The 18,713-nt window shown below is 50.4% G+C and overlaps 1 protein-coding gene across 1 annotated transcript in view; it reads right to left on the reverse strand.

Moving 5' to 3' along the window:
- The window catches only part of KCNK13 (potassium two pore domain channel subfamily K member 13), a 75,967-nt gene that overhangs the window by 1,419 nt on the left and 55,835 nt on the right, over positions 1-18,713 (reverse strand). The gene's annotated exons all lie outside the window — the stretch shown is intronic.

The raw sequence follows: 18,713 nt of genomic DNA on the forward strand, positions 1-18,713 counted from the left end.
GGCAGGTGGGCTGATCTCCGCCTCCCCTCCCCTCTCTGCTGGACGTCCTAGTACAGTACACAACCCGAACAGCCATACGTGACAGATGTTGTTCAGAGAGATAAACAAAAGTTCATACAAAGAAAGGGCTTATACAGATTCATCGAAATTCATGTATTCCATAAGCGTGTTGCGTGCCATTCCAGGAACAAGGGATCGAACTGTGGAAAAGACAGACCTGGGCCCTGCCCTCAGGTAAGCCTCGTGCTGGAGGAGGTGTAGGATCCCATGGGAGCTGCATAGAGGGGAGCCCATTTCAGAATTGGGGTTCTGGAAAGACAAAGCATGGAGACTTAAAAGCTAAAGAGAAGTTAGGTAGAAAAGGAGGGTGTGCGTGTGCGTGTTGTGTGTCTGTGTGTGTACGTGTTGTGTGTGTATGAATGAGTGATGATGAGGGTGATGGTGGTGGGGATGGGGCTGTTCCAGGCAGAGACACAGCAGATTCCAGCATATGTAGAGTTGAGAAATTCGCTCAACATTTTCTCATTTTTTAAACAAAATTCTTCCCATGTACACCTCATGCTTTGGAAGTGAACACTGAGGTGTTGGTTGACAAAATATAAAATGTCTCTCTTGCTTTTGTCTTTTCCTGTTCACGATTTCCACCTTCTTGACCTTTCTACCCAGGCACACAGACATGTTACTAAGAATTCAGCTGTAGGACACTGGATGTCACTAAGAAAAATGAGAAACAGAAGAGAGAGCAGTGATACACTTGCCGAGAATCAGAAGAGAGCTTTCTCGTGTAGCACGAGATTCAAATGGGCTTTCTTTTCCGAAATCTTCCTGTCCCATCCCAAAGGTGACAATTATGTTTCTTGTGGAGAGCAGGGCAGCCGGAGTCGTTATGAGGAGCTGTCAGCCACAGGTAATAGTAATAATGTATTATTATTAATTTAAAAATAGGATTTTATTCATTTCAGAGAGAGGAAGGGAGAGAGAGAGAGAGATAGGAACATCAATGATGAGAGAGAATCATTGATCGGCTGCCTCCTGCATGCCCCACACTGGGGATCGAGCCCGCAACCTGGGCATGTGCCCTGATGGGGAAGCCAACCATGACCTCCTGGTTCATGGGTCCATGCTTAATCACTGGCTGGCAGCAGTAATTTATTGAGCATCTGCTAAGTTCAAGAGCCTGCGTAGGGGTCTGGGTCACACCAAGATGACCTGTCCAAGGTCCTGGACCTCCAGGAGCGCAGCTTCTCGGCAGAGACAGATAAACTGCCGTCTGCAGAACGAGGCATAGAGTCTAGGGCCAGCATGGAGGCGTGAGGGGGCTCCCCTGGCGTCGGGGTCCTGAACGCAGCCTCGCCCTGGACGAGTGGCTTGCACACACACAGGTGTGTTGCTCAAGCCCATGCACAAGCTTGACAACCTGATTTTCCCGTGAATGAGACGTCCAGTGATTTTGTGACGTGTTCCAGGGATTTAAAATTTCTAGACCTGATCTTGTTTACTTGGTTTGAAAACATTCGATTTTTTTAAAGGAAGGGTAATCCATGACGTTTGATCACCTACTGTATTTGATTGATCACTGTATTTGATCACCTACTGTATTTGATTTCAATCAGCAAAAATAACAGAAAATGGGGGTGTTCCCAGGAGCAATGGCAGACAGCCTCCTCATGTGTGCGCGTGGAGGTGTTTCCATAGTTGTTACCCGTCTCGGGGCTTAGACGTGTGTGAGCTGACAATGCAGGCTTTCCCACAGAAAGCTGCCCCTTTCTCTTCTTTTTTTCAAAAATATATTTTATTGATTTTTTACAGAGAGGAAGGGGGAGGGATAGAGAGTTAGAAACATCAATGAGAGAGAAACATCCATCAGCTGCCTCTTGCACACTCCCCACTGGGGATGTGCCCGCAACCAAGGTACGTGCCCTTGACCAGAATCGAACCTCGGACCCTTCAGTCCGCAGGCCGACGCTCTATCCACTGAGCCAAACCGGTCAGGGCAAGCTGCCCCTTTCTTGAGCTCAGAATGCTGAGCACTGAGGATGCCTTGGATTGAGAGTAACCAGCCTCAGGGTCCTCCTTGGCGGAAGGAAAGGACACAGGCATGACCAAGGCCTGTGCTCTGCCAGGTGCCACGGGCCCTTCACCCCCACGTGGGGCAGCTGGGTGTCAGTGTCCAGTCTATTGGCCTCATTGGACGAATGAGAAAAAGAGAAATTCAGTCACTTTGCCTAAAGGTGGGAAGCCGCAATCAGGACCTAGATGTGTCTCGTTTCCCAGGCCTGTGCTCTTCCCACCTGACTGCTGAGTGAGTGCAAGCGCCTGACCGGAGTGCACACTGGGAGCGGAGCTGAGGGAGGGAAGTGGACCGAGCCTCTGTAGTTCCATGCTCGACACGGACACCCACGCTGCAGTGGCTGCCAAACCTGGCACCAAAACCAGGAGCCTGGCTGCCATCAGAAGCTAAAACCCTACAGTCGTTACTAAAACACACAGTTCAACATGTAGGCGTGCCTCTTCCGACAGGTGACGCAAATACGCCAGTTTAAACACCTGTTATGCTCCATGCGTTTCGGTCTCCCTGTATTCCACAGGCACAGAAATGAATGGACTGTCACAGGAGCTGCTTCTCAATGCACCGTTTATTCCCTGTGCTTCCAGCCGGAGGCCATCTGATTTCTGTCCAACCCCGGAGTCTGGGAGAAGATGAGCCAGCCGACTGGGGACCAAAGGTGCACAAGTCTAGTTTGGAGGCTACGGAAGCTCACCCGGCAGCCCACGGCAGTCTAGCTCTGCGGAATCATTTCCGACCTGTTTTATGTGAGCACGACCCCCAGGCAACTCCCTGGGGTCCTTGCGGCCAGGAATGAAGCAACCAGGGACTGCCAGGGCCCCACTCAACCCCCAAAGAGTCCTTCATTGAGACCAAGAAGAGAGGTGTCCTAGCAGGCCTGCAGTCTCCACCCTTTTATGTAGATGTTGTCCACTCCATAGTCTTAAAAAAACACTCAAGGTAAAAGGATGTAAAAGCTTTGAATTATATTTTTTCAAACACACACAAAGGTAGAGAGAATCCATATATATATAAAAGCCTAAGCGATCAACCGTTCAACCGGTAGCTATGACATGCACTGACCATCAGGGGGCAGATGCTCAACGCACAGGCATGGAAACATGGAACAGACTGATGAATCTCAGAGAGAAGGGGAAAGGGGGGAGGGTGGGAAGAGATTAACCAAAGATCTTATATGCATGGATTCATGCACTGGTGGAGTCCCTCGGCCTGGCCTGCGAGGATCGGGTCGAATCCATGCACTGGGCCTCCAACATTCCCCGAGGGGTCTTAGATTGCGAGAGGGCACAGGCCAGGCTGAGGGACCCCACTTGTGCACGAATCTGTGCACCGGGCCTCTAGTACTAGAATAAACTCTCATTTCCCAGTTCCAGCAATTGTCAACATTTTGCCAATTACGTTTCTGCTAGCCCAGCCCACCCCTTTATTTAACAGTCTTTTAAAGTAAACCCCAGAAGTTCCCATTTCATCCATTAATAACAACGCAACTGTAACTGGCAAGGACTTTCTGCTCCCAAAGGAACCCCTCTGCCATTATCACACCCTACAAAATGGACACTAATTCCTTAACACCAAGTAATACCCGGTCCGTATTCAAGTTTCTCAAAAGGACTTTTTTATAGATCATCTTGTAGAAGTCAGGATCCTAACAAGGTCATGCATTTTATCTTTTAAGTCTCTTTTATTATCAGTCTCCCCTCTCATATTAAAAACAAATTATATATATATATATATATATATATATATATATGTATATATATATATATATATATATATATCCTAATGTTAAGAATATTTTATTTCAGAGAGGAAGGGTGGCCCAGATGAACTCTAATGACCTTCAGATTCCAATATTCTATGCTCTGTGTGTGCAGAGTACAGCTCTGAGCTCATTCTATTTATTCGATTATCCCAGGATTCTGAGGGGACCTCACCTTGGGTACCCACGGCTCTCCTACAGGCCAGGCAGGTGCATCTATAGTGCACCCCAAGAAAAGTTCTATCTGTCCCCTTTCTCAACTACAATGACATCAGGCCGAGGGGAGATAGTCCCACTGTAATCCTGAGCTGTCAGGAGCTCGGAGTCCTTCCTAACATTGAGGATATTTTTGGACTTTGCTACTTCAGGGTTCTAACTTCTCTCTCATTTTGTTCACAGTGAGGCATCCTTGACAAAATGTCATGGAATCATATGTAGTAAAGATTTAACCATTTTCCTGGTAACCTCTGAACTCGGGGGCATTTCTAGACTCGTTAGCCATAGGAGATTATAAGTAAAAAGTAAATTACTGCGCATCATAACGATAGAAGTTGAAAACTTGGGCGTGACAGAGAACTCTTTAAATCGTGTGCATTAGTACAAGTCACAGTCATTTTTATCCTACTCAGAAAGCAACAAAAATTAGCCTCCAGGGAATCAGAATACGCCAGCTTCTGAAGAGGAAATTTTACAAACTGCATTTCCCTGAGAAATAGAGTCGCGGGGGCATTTCGCTCTGCGCTTCATGCTTTCTCAAGCATCAGCTAGGATGTCGGCTGAAATAAATGCTGTCATTATTTCTGACGGCTCGCATTTAAACAGGGGGGAGAATCATTTACTTACCTCCAGTAGGTGTTCCAATTCCAGAGCTACTTAACTTCTACACCGAGAAGCGACTCCTTAAAAGCGAGCGCCTATAATTATGTTCTCTCTTGCGCTAAATTGCCCTCCCCCAGACTACGAAGAAACGGCTGGGTTAAGTGGAACGTTAGCACCACGCAGGGCTCGTAGCAGCCTGAGTGAGGAGTTCTGGCTGCGAGACGCTTTGAGGAATTATGAAAACGCCACCTGCACCCCGACGGCTCTCAGCCCACCTTCTGCGCACCTCCCTGCCCCCACAGCAGCCTCTTAGCTCCGGTGGGGTCCCAGTGCCCCCAGAAATCCAGTTTGAAAGCCAAAGACCTGGAGAATATTGGTGGCTCTCTGGTCTTTGGTGGTTTTACTCAGATGTGTGGTGCTGTAGCAAGAACGAAGCATGGGCCCGGCTGGTGTAGCTCAGCGGTTGAGCGTCGAACTATGAACCAGGAGGTCACGGTTTGATTCCCAGTCAGGGCACATGCCAGGTTATGGGTTCGATCCCCAGTGTGGGGCGTGCAGGAGGCAGCAGTTCAATGATTCTCTCTCATCATTGATGTTCCTCTCTCTCTCCCCTTCTCCCTTCCTCTCTGAAATCCATAAAGAACATATTAAAAAAGAAAAAAGGAATGAAGCATGACCTGGGTAAGTTAAGTGACAGATCAAGGAATAAATGTTATTTATAACATCATCATCCGTGTCGTTCCCAGGTCTGCAACTCTTCTCTACTAACTTGTGACATTTCCTGTGTATCATGTCCCCCCAAAGTGCATATGCTGGGAGCCGACCCCTCAACTCGATGTATGCGGAGGCGGCCTTTGGGAGGTAAGCAGGGTTCGCAGAGGTCATGATGGTGGAACCCTCGTGATGCGATTAGTGCCCTTGGAGTCAGCAGGGTGGGCTTTGTGCCCCTCTCTGCCACGTGCGGATACGACAGGAAGTCAGCAGGCTGCACCCAGAACAGGGCTCGCACCCAGAAGCCAACTGTGCGGGCCTCTGACCTCGCACTTGCAGAAGTGTGAGAAATACACTTCCATTGTCATTAGTCACCCAGCCTGTGGAACTGGCTTCTGTGGCCTGAGCTAAGACAGTATGTGACTATGGCATCGAGACAAACCCTACATTACCTGGAGTTTCCTAGAAACAGTCAGTACACGTTCTCCTGTTTGCTGTGGAAATCAGCTCTAGGAAAGCAAAGCTTCCGGTGGAAAATCCAATTTTCCCCTCCCTTCCTCCTTTCTCTTCTAGTCCCCTCCCTCCTTCCCTCTCTTCCTTGCTTCCTTCCATTTCTTTAAAAGGCTCTTTAGAGACCCACCACTCAAACCTTGTTCTTTTTATTTATTTATTTAATTTTTAAATATATATTTTACTTCAGAGAGAGAGAGAGAGAGACAGAGAGAGAGAGAGAGAGAGAGAGAGAGAGATCAATGATGAGAGAGTCATTTATCAACTGCTGCACGCCCCACACAGGGGATCGAGCCCATAACCCGGGCATGCGCCTCCATCAGGAATCGAACCAGGACCTCCGGGTTCATAGGTCGACACTCAATCCCTGAGCCATGCCGGCTGGGCAGACCTTGTTCTCTTTAGAGGCTCCTTCTGGGCTGAGTCTGAAGGAACCACTGCTCTGCAGTAAATTATTCTTTGAGGGGGTTCTATTGGGCCCTCTCCTTAAAGACATTTAATTTTGACATTGTTAGTTTCAGAAAGCAGTCATATATATATATATTTATTTTATTTATTTATTTTTTTGCCCAAAGCCAGTAGAGAAGAACCCATGTCGGGAAGCTCTGTGACACCCAGGGCACAGAGGGAATCAGTGTCCTAATTGAACTGCCAGAGGAAATGTTTGAAAATACCGCCACAATGGTATTCCAGCCGGTCACGGTCACGGGGGAAGAACAGGCTGACTCACCAGGCTTTATTTCCCCACCGAAGGAACAAAAACACCTCCCCTGAACTCGGGCTGCTAACCCAAATGCGAGGGGCTTTAGTAAATGATTAAACAAAAAGAAGAAATGTGAAATCAGAACAAGTCTTAGGCACCCAGTGCAAACCAGGGTCCAGGTCCACCCTGCATCGGATGCGCTTCCTGTCCACCACACTGCTGATGCTGAGGGGGTCGGATTTCATGGCCAAAACACGAGGCTGGAAAAGGGCAACGTCATTGTCATCCACGGGGAATGGAAGAGGAAGAGCAGCTGCACATCCAGACAAAAGGCCTTGCAGAGAACGGTCTGAACCCTGAGTGCTGTCTCAGAGGCTCTCCTATCTCGGTGCACTCTCCCTGGAGGCCGTCAGGAGCGGACACTAGGGATGGTCTTCGGATGACATCATCTCTAGTTTTACTGGCAAAACAGGCTCTCCAATAAAAGTTGACCTAACTTGCCCTTTTCCCCCTTAAAAACGGCCTCTACCTGTGTTCTTCATCTCTGCTTACTCATTCATCCGACAAATATTTGTGGAGTGCGTGCTACGTGCCAGACTCTGAGTGAATCGTTATCAGCAAAGAAGACATCACCTCTCAGCTGCTTTCAACTATATTTCTTCTAGAATTTATACTTTCTGTCTCCACCAATGTTTCACTGCCTACATTTTTTACGTGTTTCTTGGCCTTCTGTTTGTCTTTAGTGAATTCCTATTCATGCCTAGTCCATCTTCCTGATAAAGTATTTATTGTTTTTCTTATTGATTTGTGAGAGCTCTTCATTTATATGTATTTTTGATTAACTTGTCTTTTACATATGTTGTGATATTTCCCCCAATATTACATATTTAACTGCCAGAGGAAATGTTTGAAAATACCGCAACCATGGTATTCCAGTCGGTCACGGGGGAAGAACGGGCTGACTCACCAGGCTTTATTTCCCACCGAAGGAACAAAAACACCTCCCCTGAACTCTGGCTGCTAACCCAAATGTGAGGGGCTTTAGTAAATTATTTTAAAAAAGAAAAAAAAGAAATGTGAAATCAGAACAAGTCTTAGGCACCCAGTGCAAATCAGGGTCCAGGTCCACCCTGCATTGGATGCGCTTACTGTCCATCACACTGCTGATGCTGAGTGGGTCGGATTTCATGGCCAAAACACGAGGCTGGAACATTTATTTTTACATAAATGTTTTGTTGCTAGGCCAAAGTTTATTTTTGATGTGGGCAAATCCATCAATTTCTCCTTTACTGGCATTTGGCTTTGGGATTCATGGAGAGAGAAGTCCTCCCTCGCCTCAGAAATATACTAATATTCACTTATGGTTCTAATTTTTAAAATAATTTATGATTTAATTCCTCTTTAACGGCAACCTCCACTAATCAGGACGGTGCTCTAACCCACTGAGCTACCCGGTCAGGGCCCCCCATGCTGCTTCTGGATTGCTATCATTCACTTACTCCCCAGGAAATGCCAGAGCTTGGCCAGAAGTGGCCAGAGAAATGATCATGAAAAATGCACTGCCTAGGGAGAGCATGAACCTTTGCTGATTTATTTCTCATCACAGAACCAGAAACCTACAGAAGTCACTGGCAAATTTATCTCCAGTTCCCAGCCCATATCCTTAACCCTCAAACTCTACGGGATATAATTAATTTTTCAGAGAATTCAGAGGTATCTTACAGGGAATCCAATGGGATTGTCACAGGAGAAACATTACAATGAAATGGGTTTCAATTTATTTCGGTGCTTGTCCAGTTGTAGCACCAGATTTATCTCTTTGGAGAGAGGGGTTTGGCGTGGAAGGGATGATAACCCATGATCTGAGCCCCTCCACCAACATTGAACAATGAATAATACTATTCCTTGGCCCCGTATCCCCAGGATCTAAATTATGGCTTTGTGGTATGGCATGTGAAAATGTTTAAGTTTATTGCTTGTTAAGGGGCCTTCAAGGAACATAATGTTCTTTTAAAATATATATTTATTAGAGATCTGGTGCACGGAATTTGTGCACTGGCGGGGGGGGGGGTGTGTGTCCCTCAGCCCAGCTTGCACCCTCTCGCAGTCCAGGAACCTTTGGGGGATGTCCACCTGCCGGCTTAGGCCCGATCGCCTAGGGGATTGGGCCTAAGCCGGCAGTCAGACATTCCTCTCGCAGCCTGGGGTTCTTGCAGTCCAGGACTCCTTGCTCCTTACCACCCACCTGCAGCGGAGGTGGGAGAGGCTCCCGCCACTGCCGCTGCACTTGCCAGCCATGAGCCCGGTTTCTGGCTGAGAGGCGCTCCCCCTGTGGGAGCGCACTGACCACCAGGGGGCAGCTCCTGCATTGAGCATCTGCCCCCTGGTGGTCAGTGCGCGTCATAGTGACCAGTTGTTCTGCTGGTCGTTCTGGCATTCGGTCAATTTGCATATTAGGGTTTTATTATATAGGATATTTTATTGAATTCAGAGAGGAAGGGAAGAGGGAGAGATATAGAAACATCAATGATTAGAGAGAATCATTGATCGGCTGCCTCCTGCATGCCCCGCACTGGGGATTGAGCCTGCAACTTGGGCATGTGCCCTGACTGGGAATCGAACCTGGGACCTCCTGGTCCATAGGTTGATGCTCAACCATTGAGCTATGCCGGCCAGGCTTAATATTATTTTAAAAAAACTGTAAGTAAAAAGTCAAATGCATTGTTTTAAACTTCAAGCTCTTCCTATATAATGATCCTATATAATAAAGAGGTAATATGCAAATTGATCACCACTCCAACACACAAGATAGCTGCCCCCATGTGGTCAAAGATGGCCCCCCCATGTGGACACAAGATGGCTGCCACAAGATGGCCAGCAGGGGAGGGCAGTTGTGGGCGATCATGACAGCAGGGGAGGGCAGCTGGGGGTTATCAGGCCTGCAGGGGAGGGCAGTTGGGGGCGACCAGGCCAGCAGGAGAGGGCAGTTGGGGGCAATCAGGCCTGTAGGAGAAGGCAGTTAGGGGTGACCAGGCCTGCAGGGGAGAGCAGTTAGGGGCAATCAGGCCGGCAGGGGAGCAGTCAGGCATCGATCAGGCTGACAGGGGAGTGGTTAGGGGGTGATCAGGCTGGCAGGCAGAAGCAGTTAGGGGCAATCAGGCAGGCAGGCAGGTGAGCAGTTGGGAGCCAGCAGTCCTGGATTGTGAGAGGGATGTCCGACTGCCCATTTAGGCCCGATCCACTGGGATCGGGCCTAAACATGCAGTCGGACATCCCTTGAGGGGTCCCAGATTGGAGAGGGTGCAGGCTGGGCTTAGGAACACCCCCCCCCCATTCATGAATTTTGTGCACCGGGCCTCTAGTTTATAAATAAAATAAAAGTAACTATAAGTTAAATCTGTTATTTTACTTTCTGCCATGGTGCTGGCAAGCAGGGAAATGACCCCAAATGACCCAGGGTGAAGAGGAGATACCGCCATGGGCTGAACAATCAGGCCCGAAATCTCCACTCCCCCTGGATGACAGCAGCTACTCAAAGGCAGAAGCCATCAGTCTCCACAGGAACAGTCAGACCGCTTGCCAGGCTGGCAGCGAAGTCAACCTCTAATTATGAGACGTTACAGGCTTTTCAATGCACAGTTGTGTGTGTAAGCAGCTCATTACCATTGTGTCAGGCCACTGAGCGGGAAAATGAATTCTGACATCTGCAGTTCTAATGTGGTAAGCACACAGCTCACAGTCAATTAGAGTGTTCACGTTTTCACAGCTCATTTCTTCCCTCCATGTTCAGGAATAACTTCACAATTACGAGTTGCCTTTCATTTGTTCCCCACGTATCATTTTTAACTTAAAAAAAAAACCCACAATTTTTTAAAATGGATTTCAGAGAGGAAGGGAGAGGGAAAGAGAGATGGAAACATCAATGATGAGAGAGAATCATTGATTGGCTGCCTCCTGCACGCCCCCTACTGGGGATCGAGCCTGCAACCTGGTCCTGTGTGCCCTGACCGGGAATCGAACCGTGACCTCCTGGGTCATAGCTCGATGCTCAACCCCTGAGCCACGCCGGCTGGGCCCCAATGTATTGTTTTTTAAGCAAGAACAGGAGGGCTGGCCACGCTGCAGAGGAGCAGGGGAAAGAGGCCTCGCCTAATGTTGAGTGGGGACCTCGTCACCGGCAGGAAAACGCACGTGGAATGAAGTGGCCGGTGACCCCCCTGCAGCTCGGAGGAAGGAAACCAAAGGCCAGCAGGAAGTTCACCGCGTTTTCTGTGTGTTTACTTTGGCTCTTTCTAAATGAGCGAAAACGTGAAAAGAAGAAACGTGAATCAGAAGAACCCACTGAACGGCTCCGTGCCCTCTAATGCGTGCTATCAATCACTTTCGCTGCCGGTTTCACAGCCCTGTGACCGGGCTTTGTTCTTCTTCTCACTTCTCTTTCACTGTCCGTCGTAGCCAAAGAAGTACACACGAACATACTAAGGAAAGTAGCCTGGGGTAGCCTTTCAGCACCCCGAGTGGTTGTTAAAGAGCCGACGGGGCCCTCAGGCACCCCCCGCTCAGCCCGGGATGAGGGGAGCAGAGACAGGAGTACCTTCCCTGTCTCCATCCATCCTGGAGCCTTCCTCCAACATCTGTCCCGCTGGACACTGAGGAAGGAGAGGGAAGAGTCCTGCCCTCAAACAGCTCAGGAGCTAGTTGGACAGACAGCCAAGGAAGGAACCATTCTATCACACGATGCTGTGTACTGGGTTTATTCCAAGGACAGCCACTGGCACTATTTTACTTTCAGTGGAACCTCAGACAGTTCAGGTTTTAGTAAGATTAAACACAAACCTATAATCAATAAGTTTGTGTCCCTGCTCTAAGGGAGGGACCTGTGTATGGAATGCTTGCCACAGGGCCCTTGTTAAAGGGGACTCCCTTCTGGATTCAGGATTTGCTCTGTCAGCGTCTCCAGATACCCTATCCCCTCAACCCCCACCTCGGTCTCTGTCACCTGCTCCCAGCTGCCTGGTCCCACTCAGAAGTGGCCTGTTGCATGGGAACCACAAGTGCTGAGGCTCAGCTCAGCGATGGGCAAGCAGGAGACGTGCACACAGATCAGGGACCCTCTAGGGCAGTGGTTCCCAGCCTTGTTTTGGCCACGCCCCACCTAAGCATCTCTAATATCCTGATGCCCCGCCCTCCGTGACATAAAATTCTTATTCAAAAAGTGAACTCCTATTCACGTGGAGGAAGCCTAAAAGGCCATTAACTTGGTCTAAACAAGCTTCCAAAGAACATGGCATCCATGAACGAGAAAAATAAAAAGAACGAAAGGACAGTTAAGTACTGAGGAAGAAATCACTAACAAATTGTTTAAAAAATAATAATATGAAGTGATATGAAAAAATAGCCAATAAAGTTTCAGAACATATAATAGAGAACTGAAATGCATAAATATGCCACAAGACATATTTACATACTGTATATGAGGCCCCTAGAACTATAAGAAATGCAAAAAATTCACTGTTCATAACTCATTCTCGAATTGCCCCCCCCTTAAAAATCAAATTGCCCCCCTGTGGGAACCACTGGTCTAGAGCACCTGCTCAGTTTTGCAGGAAGTGAGGAAGGGGCCAGCCAGAGATACAGAGTATGCCCGCCCGCCCAATGGGCACAGACTTCCCGGATGCTCAGCTTTCTGCTCGTCCCCAACGCATCTGCCCTCATCCGCAGCCTGGTCACTTTTCACGACTCTCAGACCAACCTCCCTCTTGGGTAACAGGCTTCTATTTCCAGGCGCCACCTGGCTTGTCTGTTCACCCAACTGCGGCCCTGGCCTTGGCTTACTCAGGCCAGGTGTGCGTGACCTGCAGGCCAGGTGTGCGTGACCCCGAGGCCCGCCTGCACTTCGAGCACCTGTGGCGTGGTTCCCTGCATGCAGATGAGTTTCAACAGCTGGATGCATGTGTTTTTTTTAATCCTTACCTGCAGATGTTTTTCCATTGACTTTTTAGAGAGAGTGGAAGAGAGAGGGAAAGACAGAGAGAAATATTGCTGTGAGAGAAACACATTGATTGGTTGCCTCCTATACAAGCCCTGACTAGGGCCCGGGCCGGGGAGGAGCCTGCAACCGAGGTACGTGCCCTTGACTGGAATCGAACTCAGGACCCTTCGGTCCGCAGGCCGACACTCTATCCACTGAGCCACACCTGCTAGGGCTGGATGCATGATCTCACCCCTCCTCGGGGAAGAACGTGGCTCATCTGCAGCCCCTCCTATCACAGCGACGTGGACCTTTCTAAGTCATGGCAGGCACTTTAGGGATCTTCTCTCACACTCCATGGAGAATGCCATGCTCCCCAGCTCAATTAGAACTGAACGCTGAAACAGGGAAAAGGCTTCCTTCTCTTGAGGAGGCCATCAGCAAGACGTAGAACTAAGGTGCAAGCAAGTGCCCCCGAACGTTCCCGAACAGGCCAGACATTTCTCATGCCCACCTGTGAGGCAGGGGCCACGCCCTACCGATGACTTTACAGGCTGGCTGCCTCGGATGCCCGTCTCCGCGGAGGTGGCCGGAGGTGGGGAAGGCCTCCCCAGACCTGACACCGGACAGTCGGTGGTCATCCGATGGAAAACAATGGAACCTCAACGGCTCCGTGTTCGGAAAACCTGAGAAATCACGGACCCGGCACCTTTATCAGCCTGGAAACAGCCTGGGTGTCCGTGAACCTCAGCGCCTCCCTTCCCTTGGATCTCAGAGAGGAATGCTGACCCCACACCGTGAGGCGTGGCCAGCGAGAGGGGCCCGAGGAGGCCCGAGGAGACGCCAGGCGGCGGCACACTTCCCGTCCCTCCTCTGCCAAGAAGTCATCAAGCGCACGGAGGCTTTTCCCTCGTGAAACCGCTTCAGCTTTGTCTTTGTTTGCTTTGTGAATGAGTCCCAGGGGGAGGGCCAGGCAGAGATCTGTGTTGTTATGGGAAGACCTGGGTCAGCAGCGTGGAGGGGAGGGGCCCCCAGAATGAGCCAGCAGGCCCCCCGCTCTGTGGGTTAACAATGTGCAGGGGAAGGCGCTCCCAGATGACTTTAACAGCGAGCAGCGCTTAGCCATAAGCCTTGCAGCCAGTCACTCTCAGGTCAGTCCCGCTGGTGAACGGGCTGTCGTGAGCCCCACAATTCCCAGTGCAAGGTAGCCGCCATCTGGAAAAGCATTTCTGTTCAGCAGTTGCTACATTCTTTGTTCTGTTTTGTTTTGTTAATCCTCACCCGAGAATATTTTTTCCACTGGTTTTTAGAGAGAGTATGAGAGAGGGAGGGCATGAGGGAGAGAGGGAGAGAGAAGAGAGAGAGCGGCGGGGAGAGAGAGAGAAACATTGATATGAGAGAGACACACCGACAGGTTGCCTCTAGCATGTGCTATACATGCCTTGACCAGGGGTTGGCCTGCAACTCAGGTACGAGTCCCCTGACCGGGAATTGAACCCACGACCCTTTGGTGCCGGGGCTGACGCTCTAACCACTGAACACACCAGCCAGGGTGCCTTCTTTGGTTTGTTTTAAATAACAATTTGTTTATAATAGCATTGAATATGTGTTATTCCTAATAATTTACATATCACTGCAAGAAATTCAAAACACGAAGACCAGCAGAGAAGAGCAATTAAAAAGCACTGTGACCGTGCCATCCAGAACAGGGAGCTCGTGCAGACTGGGGTCCCTCCACGGGCGAAGTGGGGACCAACCACAGAAGGAGGGTGGGCGGGTGACATGAGTTTACAGTGTAGAGTCCCTGGAGCGACTTTAGAGCTGGCTCCCGTGAGCGGCCATTACTGATAACTTCTTGATGCCTGCCCTTTCAGTCTTTGCACGCGTGCTTTTACTACCTTTGGACCTTTCTGATAGAGAAATCTAATTTCTCTTAAAATCCCTACCTGTGTCCAATTTCAGTTGAGTTCTGACTAAAGCTTCCAAGGCCGTGCTCTATGTAACTGGGAGAAAGAACGAGAATACAATGAAGCAGTGTCACCTGTGTGTGTGCGGGGATCTTTCATGCCCACCACGCGGACGTGAACCTGCGGGTATTTCCCCACAGGCAACGATGTGCTTTCCCCAGACCGCACACATCCTTATCTCGTCTCCTATCCTAACTGCACGGGCTTTGCCAGAAGGCTGTCTGGAATGAGGTTCCATTTGCAGACACAGAAGGCAGGGCTCGGTGACCCCCCGTGGAGATTGGCCTGGCCACTGTGGCCTCGTCCATGTGAAGAGCTCATCACGCAAACTCCCCAATCCAACTGTGTCCATAAAAGTGCCCCACATGGGCCATTGCTTTCTTTTTTTCCTTTAATATGTTTTTATTGATTTCAGAGAGGAAGGGAGACGGAGAGAGAGATAGAAACATCAATGATGAGGGAGAATCATTGATCGGCTGCCTCCTGCACGTCACCCACTGGGGATCCAGCCTGCAACCTGGGCATGTGCCCTGATCAGGAATCCAACCGTGAGCTCCTTGTTCATGGGTCGATGCTCAACCACTGAGCCATACTAGCCGGGATGGGACATTCTTCATGGAAGGATGCTCTGTGACAGGGGCTGGCTTGCGCCCCATGCTCTCAGCCACAGCCTCAGGACCTAACACACAGGGCCGGTGGCAGCCACAAGGTTGGGCCTGGGGTCATAGGTGGAAAGGACCCCAGCTCTCCTCTGTAGAAGCATTTTTCCGAGGGGGCAAACAGACAGCCCGCCGTCCAGGACACGATGAAAAGCCCTGGAGACGAGGTCTTTTCAGGGCAGAAGGACCCGGGAGAGGGAGCACGCAGGCTGCCTGGAGACGCAGGAAACCCTGGGCAAAGAGGCAGAGTTGAGTGGGGGGTTGGGAGGGGCTTAAAGGGGCGGTTTGAATTTGTCAGGCTGGCATGGGGGGTGGGAAGGAGCCAGAGGCAGACCTACACTCAACGTGCCAGGCTCAAACCCCGGGCCTGTTCCTCGCTGGCTCCGTGATCGTGGGCACGTTCCCTAGCTTCTCTGCGCCTATTTTGTTTTCGTTGTTCTACGACTTAAAAAATCAGCTGGACGGAGATATAATTCACACACCCTGTGACTCATTCATTTAAAACACAATTCACTCAAAGTGGAAGGTAGCCGCAGAATGGGACAACCACGTCCCCATCCATTTCAGAACATTTTCACCGTCCTCTAGGGAGACCGCATACCCACCAGCGGTGAGTCAGTCATTCCCCATTTGCCTCTAGCCCCCGGGGCTCCTGGCAACGCCTCACGCATGTTCCGCCTCCATCGATCTGCCTATTCTGGACATTTCATACGAATGAAGTCCTAGAGTTGCCTCGTCCTCTGGGACTGGCTCCTGTCACTCCACTCCCTATGTTTGAGGTCTGTGGCGATCCTGTCACGAATAGGACGAGAGGAATAACGGGACCCACCTCGGCTGTACTTTTTGGTGAGCGTCAGATGAGACGAAACCTGCCAAGTGTCTGGCACCGACCGGGTACGTGCTCAATCGTGTGCGTCCCCTTTGCACGGATGTTTCTGTACAGAGCCGAGGAGGGGAACAGGTTAAACGCCTGCCTGTGGGTAATGGTCCCGTCACCCCCACATTCAGGTGACAGAGTGACAGACCACGGCTCATGCACACAGCGGTGAGGTGCCGGGGAAAAAGGCAGGACCCAACTACACAGGCGAGGGAACGCATCGGAGGGGAGGCAGGTCATGGGGACGAGCACAAAGGGGGGATGTGACAACAGCACCCATCAGGGCGCCTGGAGAATCAGACACGGGAGAGGCCTGTGCAAACAGGGAACTAACGTACAAATGGCAATAGTCCCTGTTCTTTTTTTAAAAAAAATATGTATTTTTATTGATTTCAGAGAGGAAGGGAAGGGAGAGAGACAGAAACATTAATGAGAGAGAATCATTGATTGGCTGCCTCCTGCACGCCCCACACTGGGAATCGAGCCCACAACCCGGGCATGTGCCCTGACTGGGAATCGAACCGTGATCTCCTAGTTCTGTGGTCGGCAAACTGCGGCTCGTGAGCCACATGTGGCTCTTTGGCTCCTTGAGTGTGGCTCTTCCACAAAATACCACGGCCTGGTCTAGTCTATTTTGAAGAAGTGGCGTTAAAAGAAGTTTAGGTTTAAAAAATTTGGCTCTCGAAAGAAATTTCAATCGTTGTACTGTTGATATTTGGCTCTGTTGACTAATGAGTTTGCCGACCACTGACCTAGTTCATAGGTCGATGCTCAATCACTGAGCCGCACCGGCCGGGCAATAGTCTCTGTTCTTACAAAACCTGTTCAGAAGGGAAAGAGGCGATGGAACCCTTACTGAGTGTCCTACCACGTGCCAGGGGCCCGCATGGGTTACCTCCAGTCACCCTCCAAAGCCTGTGAGGTCGACAGGAGTGAGTCCGGTGCAGCAGGGGGACCGGGGCTCAGGAGAGACCTGGACGTCTGGGCCAGTTCTCACATCAAGGCTTCCCAGGAGGAGCTGGGCTCAGGCGTGGGTCTGGCTGACGCAAGCCGATGCTCCATGCTCTGCTCTGCCACCTCGTGAGTGAGGGCCTGGAACCATGCCCTGCACCAACCATCTCCGCCCCCTTATTTATTTCCAGCGTCCGTCTGTCTCCGTCCAGGTCTGGCCTGTGGTACATCAGTCTGTGATCATCTTATCTGTCACCACACCGTACAATTTCAACCACATCGCTCCTGGGTCTTCGTCTTCTCAGAATGAAGGGCCTTTGATTCAACAACATGATCATCTAAGGCAGGGGTCCTCAAACTACGGCCCGCGGGCCACATGCGGATGTTTTTGCCGTTTTGGTTTTTTACTTCAAAATAAGATATGTGCAGTGTGCATAGGAATTTGTTCATAGTTTTTTTTTAAACTATAGTCCGGCCCTCCAACGGTCTGAGGGACAGTGAACTGGCCCCCTGTTTAAAAAGTTTGAGGACCCCTGGTCTACGGGGAGAACAGACACACATGGCCGGGTCGAGGGTGCCAGCCGGCGCGTGAGGACCGTCCCGGTTTCGTTCGGCTGTTTGAAATGAACCTGAATGACGGACCCATCAGCTCTCCCCGCGCTGGTCAAAGACGGTCTGTTTACAGCTGTAAAAACTGTGCACTGTTTACCTTCCTTGGCAAACCTGTTCCGGTCCATTCTTTCGCTCGTTACGCCCAAGGTAACATACCCAAACGTGTAAAGATCTCTGTCTCCTTTTCAGAAAGTGTAAAACACGCTTGTCTCCGTGCACAAATTCTTTCCCCTCCCCCAGTTCCCGTCACGTTGAATGCAGAGGGGACATAAAGAATACCAAGGATTGTTGAAACTGTGGCTCAGTGGAGTTTTTCCGTGTTGCTGGGAGAAAACAGTGACAACGATGGAGGAAAACATCTGGGCATGCTCTGACACGGGGGGCCGGGGCACAGCCCGCAGCCCAGCCAACCCCGCCTCGGTGCTCACCCGAGGCCAGTGGTTCCCAAAGCGCGGCCCCAGGCCGTAGGGTCACCTGGAGTCATTGGAGGTGCAAGGTCTCTGTCCCCGCCCTGGACCTACGGAATCAGGAGGCCTGGGAATGGGGCCCGGCCATCTGCTTAACAGAGCCCTCCAGGGGTTCCGCCAGGCGCTCACGTTTGAGAACTACCGCCCCGTGCACGCTCCTATGGATGCACCTGGCGACCTCAACCAGGAATGTCCACCCGGCCACTGGTCCTCGTGAAGGAAACCTAGGGAAAACTCAAATGCCCCCAATCAGGAGACGGGCTAGGCCAGTGGTCGGCAAACTCATTAGTCAACAGAGCAGCAAACCGCGGCTCGCGAGCTGCATGTGGCTCGCGAGCCGCAGTTTGCCGACCACTGGGCTAGGCCAGCTGTGGATCAGTTACACGACAGCATCCTATAGAGAACCAAAAAGAAATGGGCTGCCGTCATACGTTCCACACGTTGGAGTGGACCCTGAGAAGCAGACTGGAGCTAAGGGGAAGGCTGCAGCCGGCCCCATTCAGAAGAGTGCTTCTTGGGTAGCTCTCACAGCCGAAACGAAGCAATGTATCGCTGAAGGTTTTATACTTACGTGATGAAAGTAAACATTTTGGAAAACCAGGGAGTGAAGACCCCACAGTTCAGAGAGTCGTCACACCT

This window comes from Eptesicus fuscus, chromosome 5 (genome assembly GCF_027574615.1).
Source record: "Eptesicus fuscus isolate TK198812 chromosome 5, DD_ASM_mEF_20220401, whole genome shotgun sequence".
NCBI lineage: Eukaryota > Metazoa > Chordata > Mammalia > Chiroptera > Vespertilionidae > Eptesicus > Eptesicus fuscus.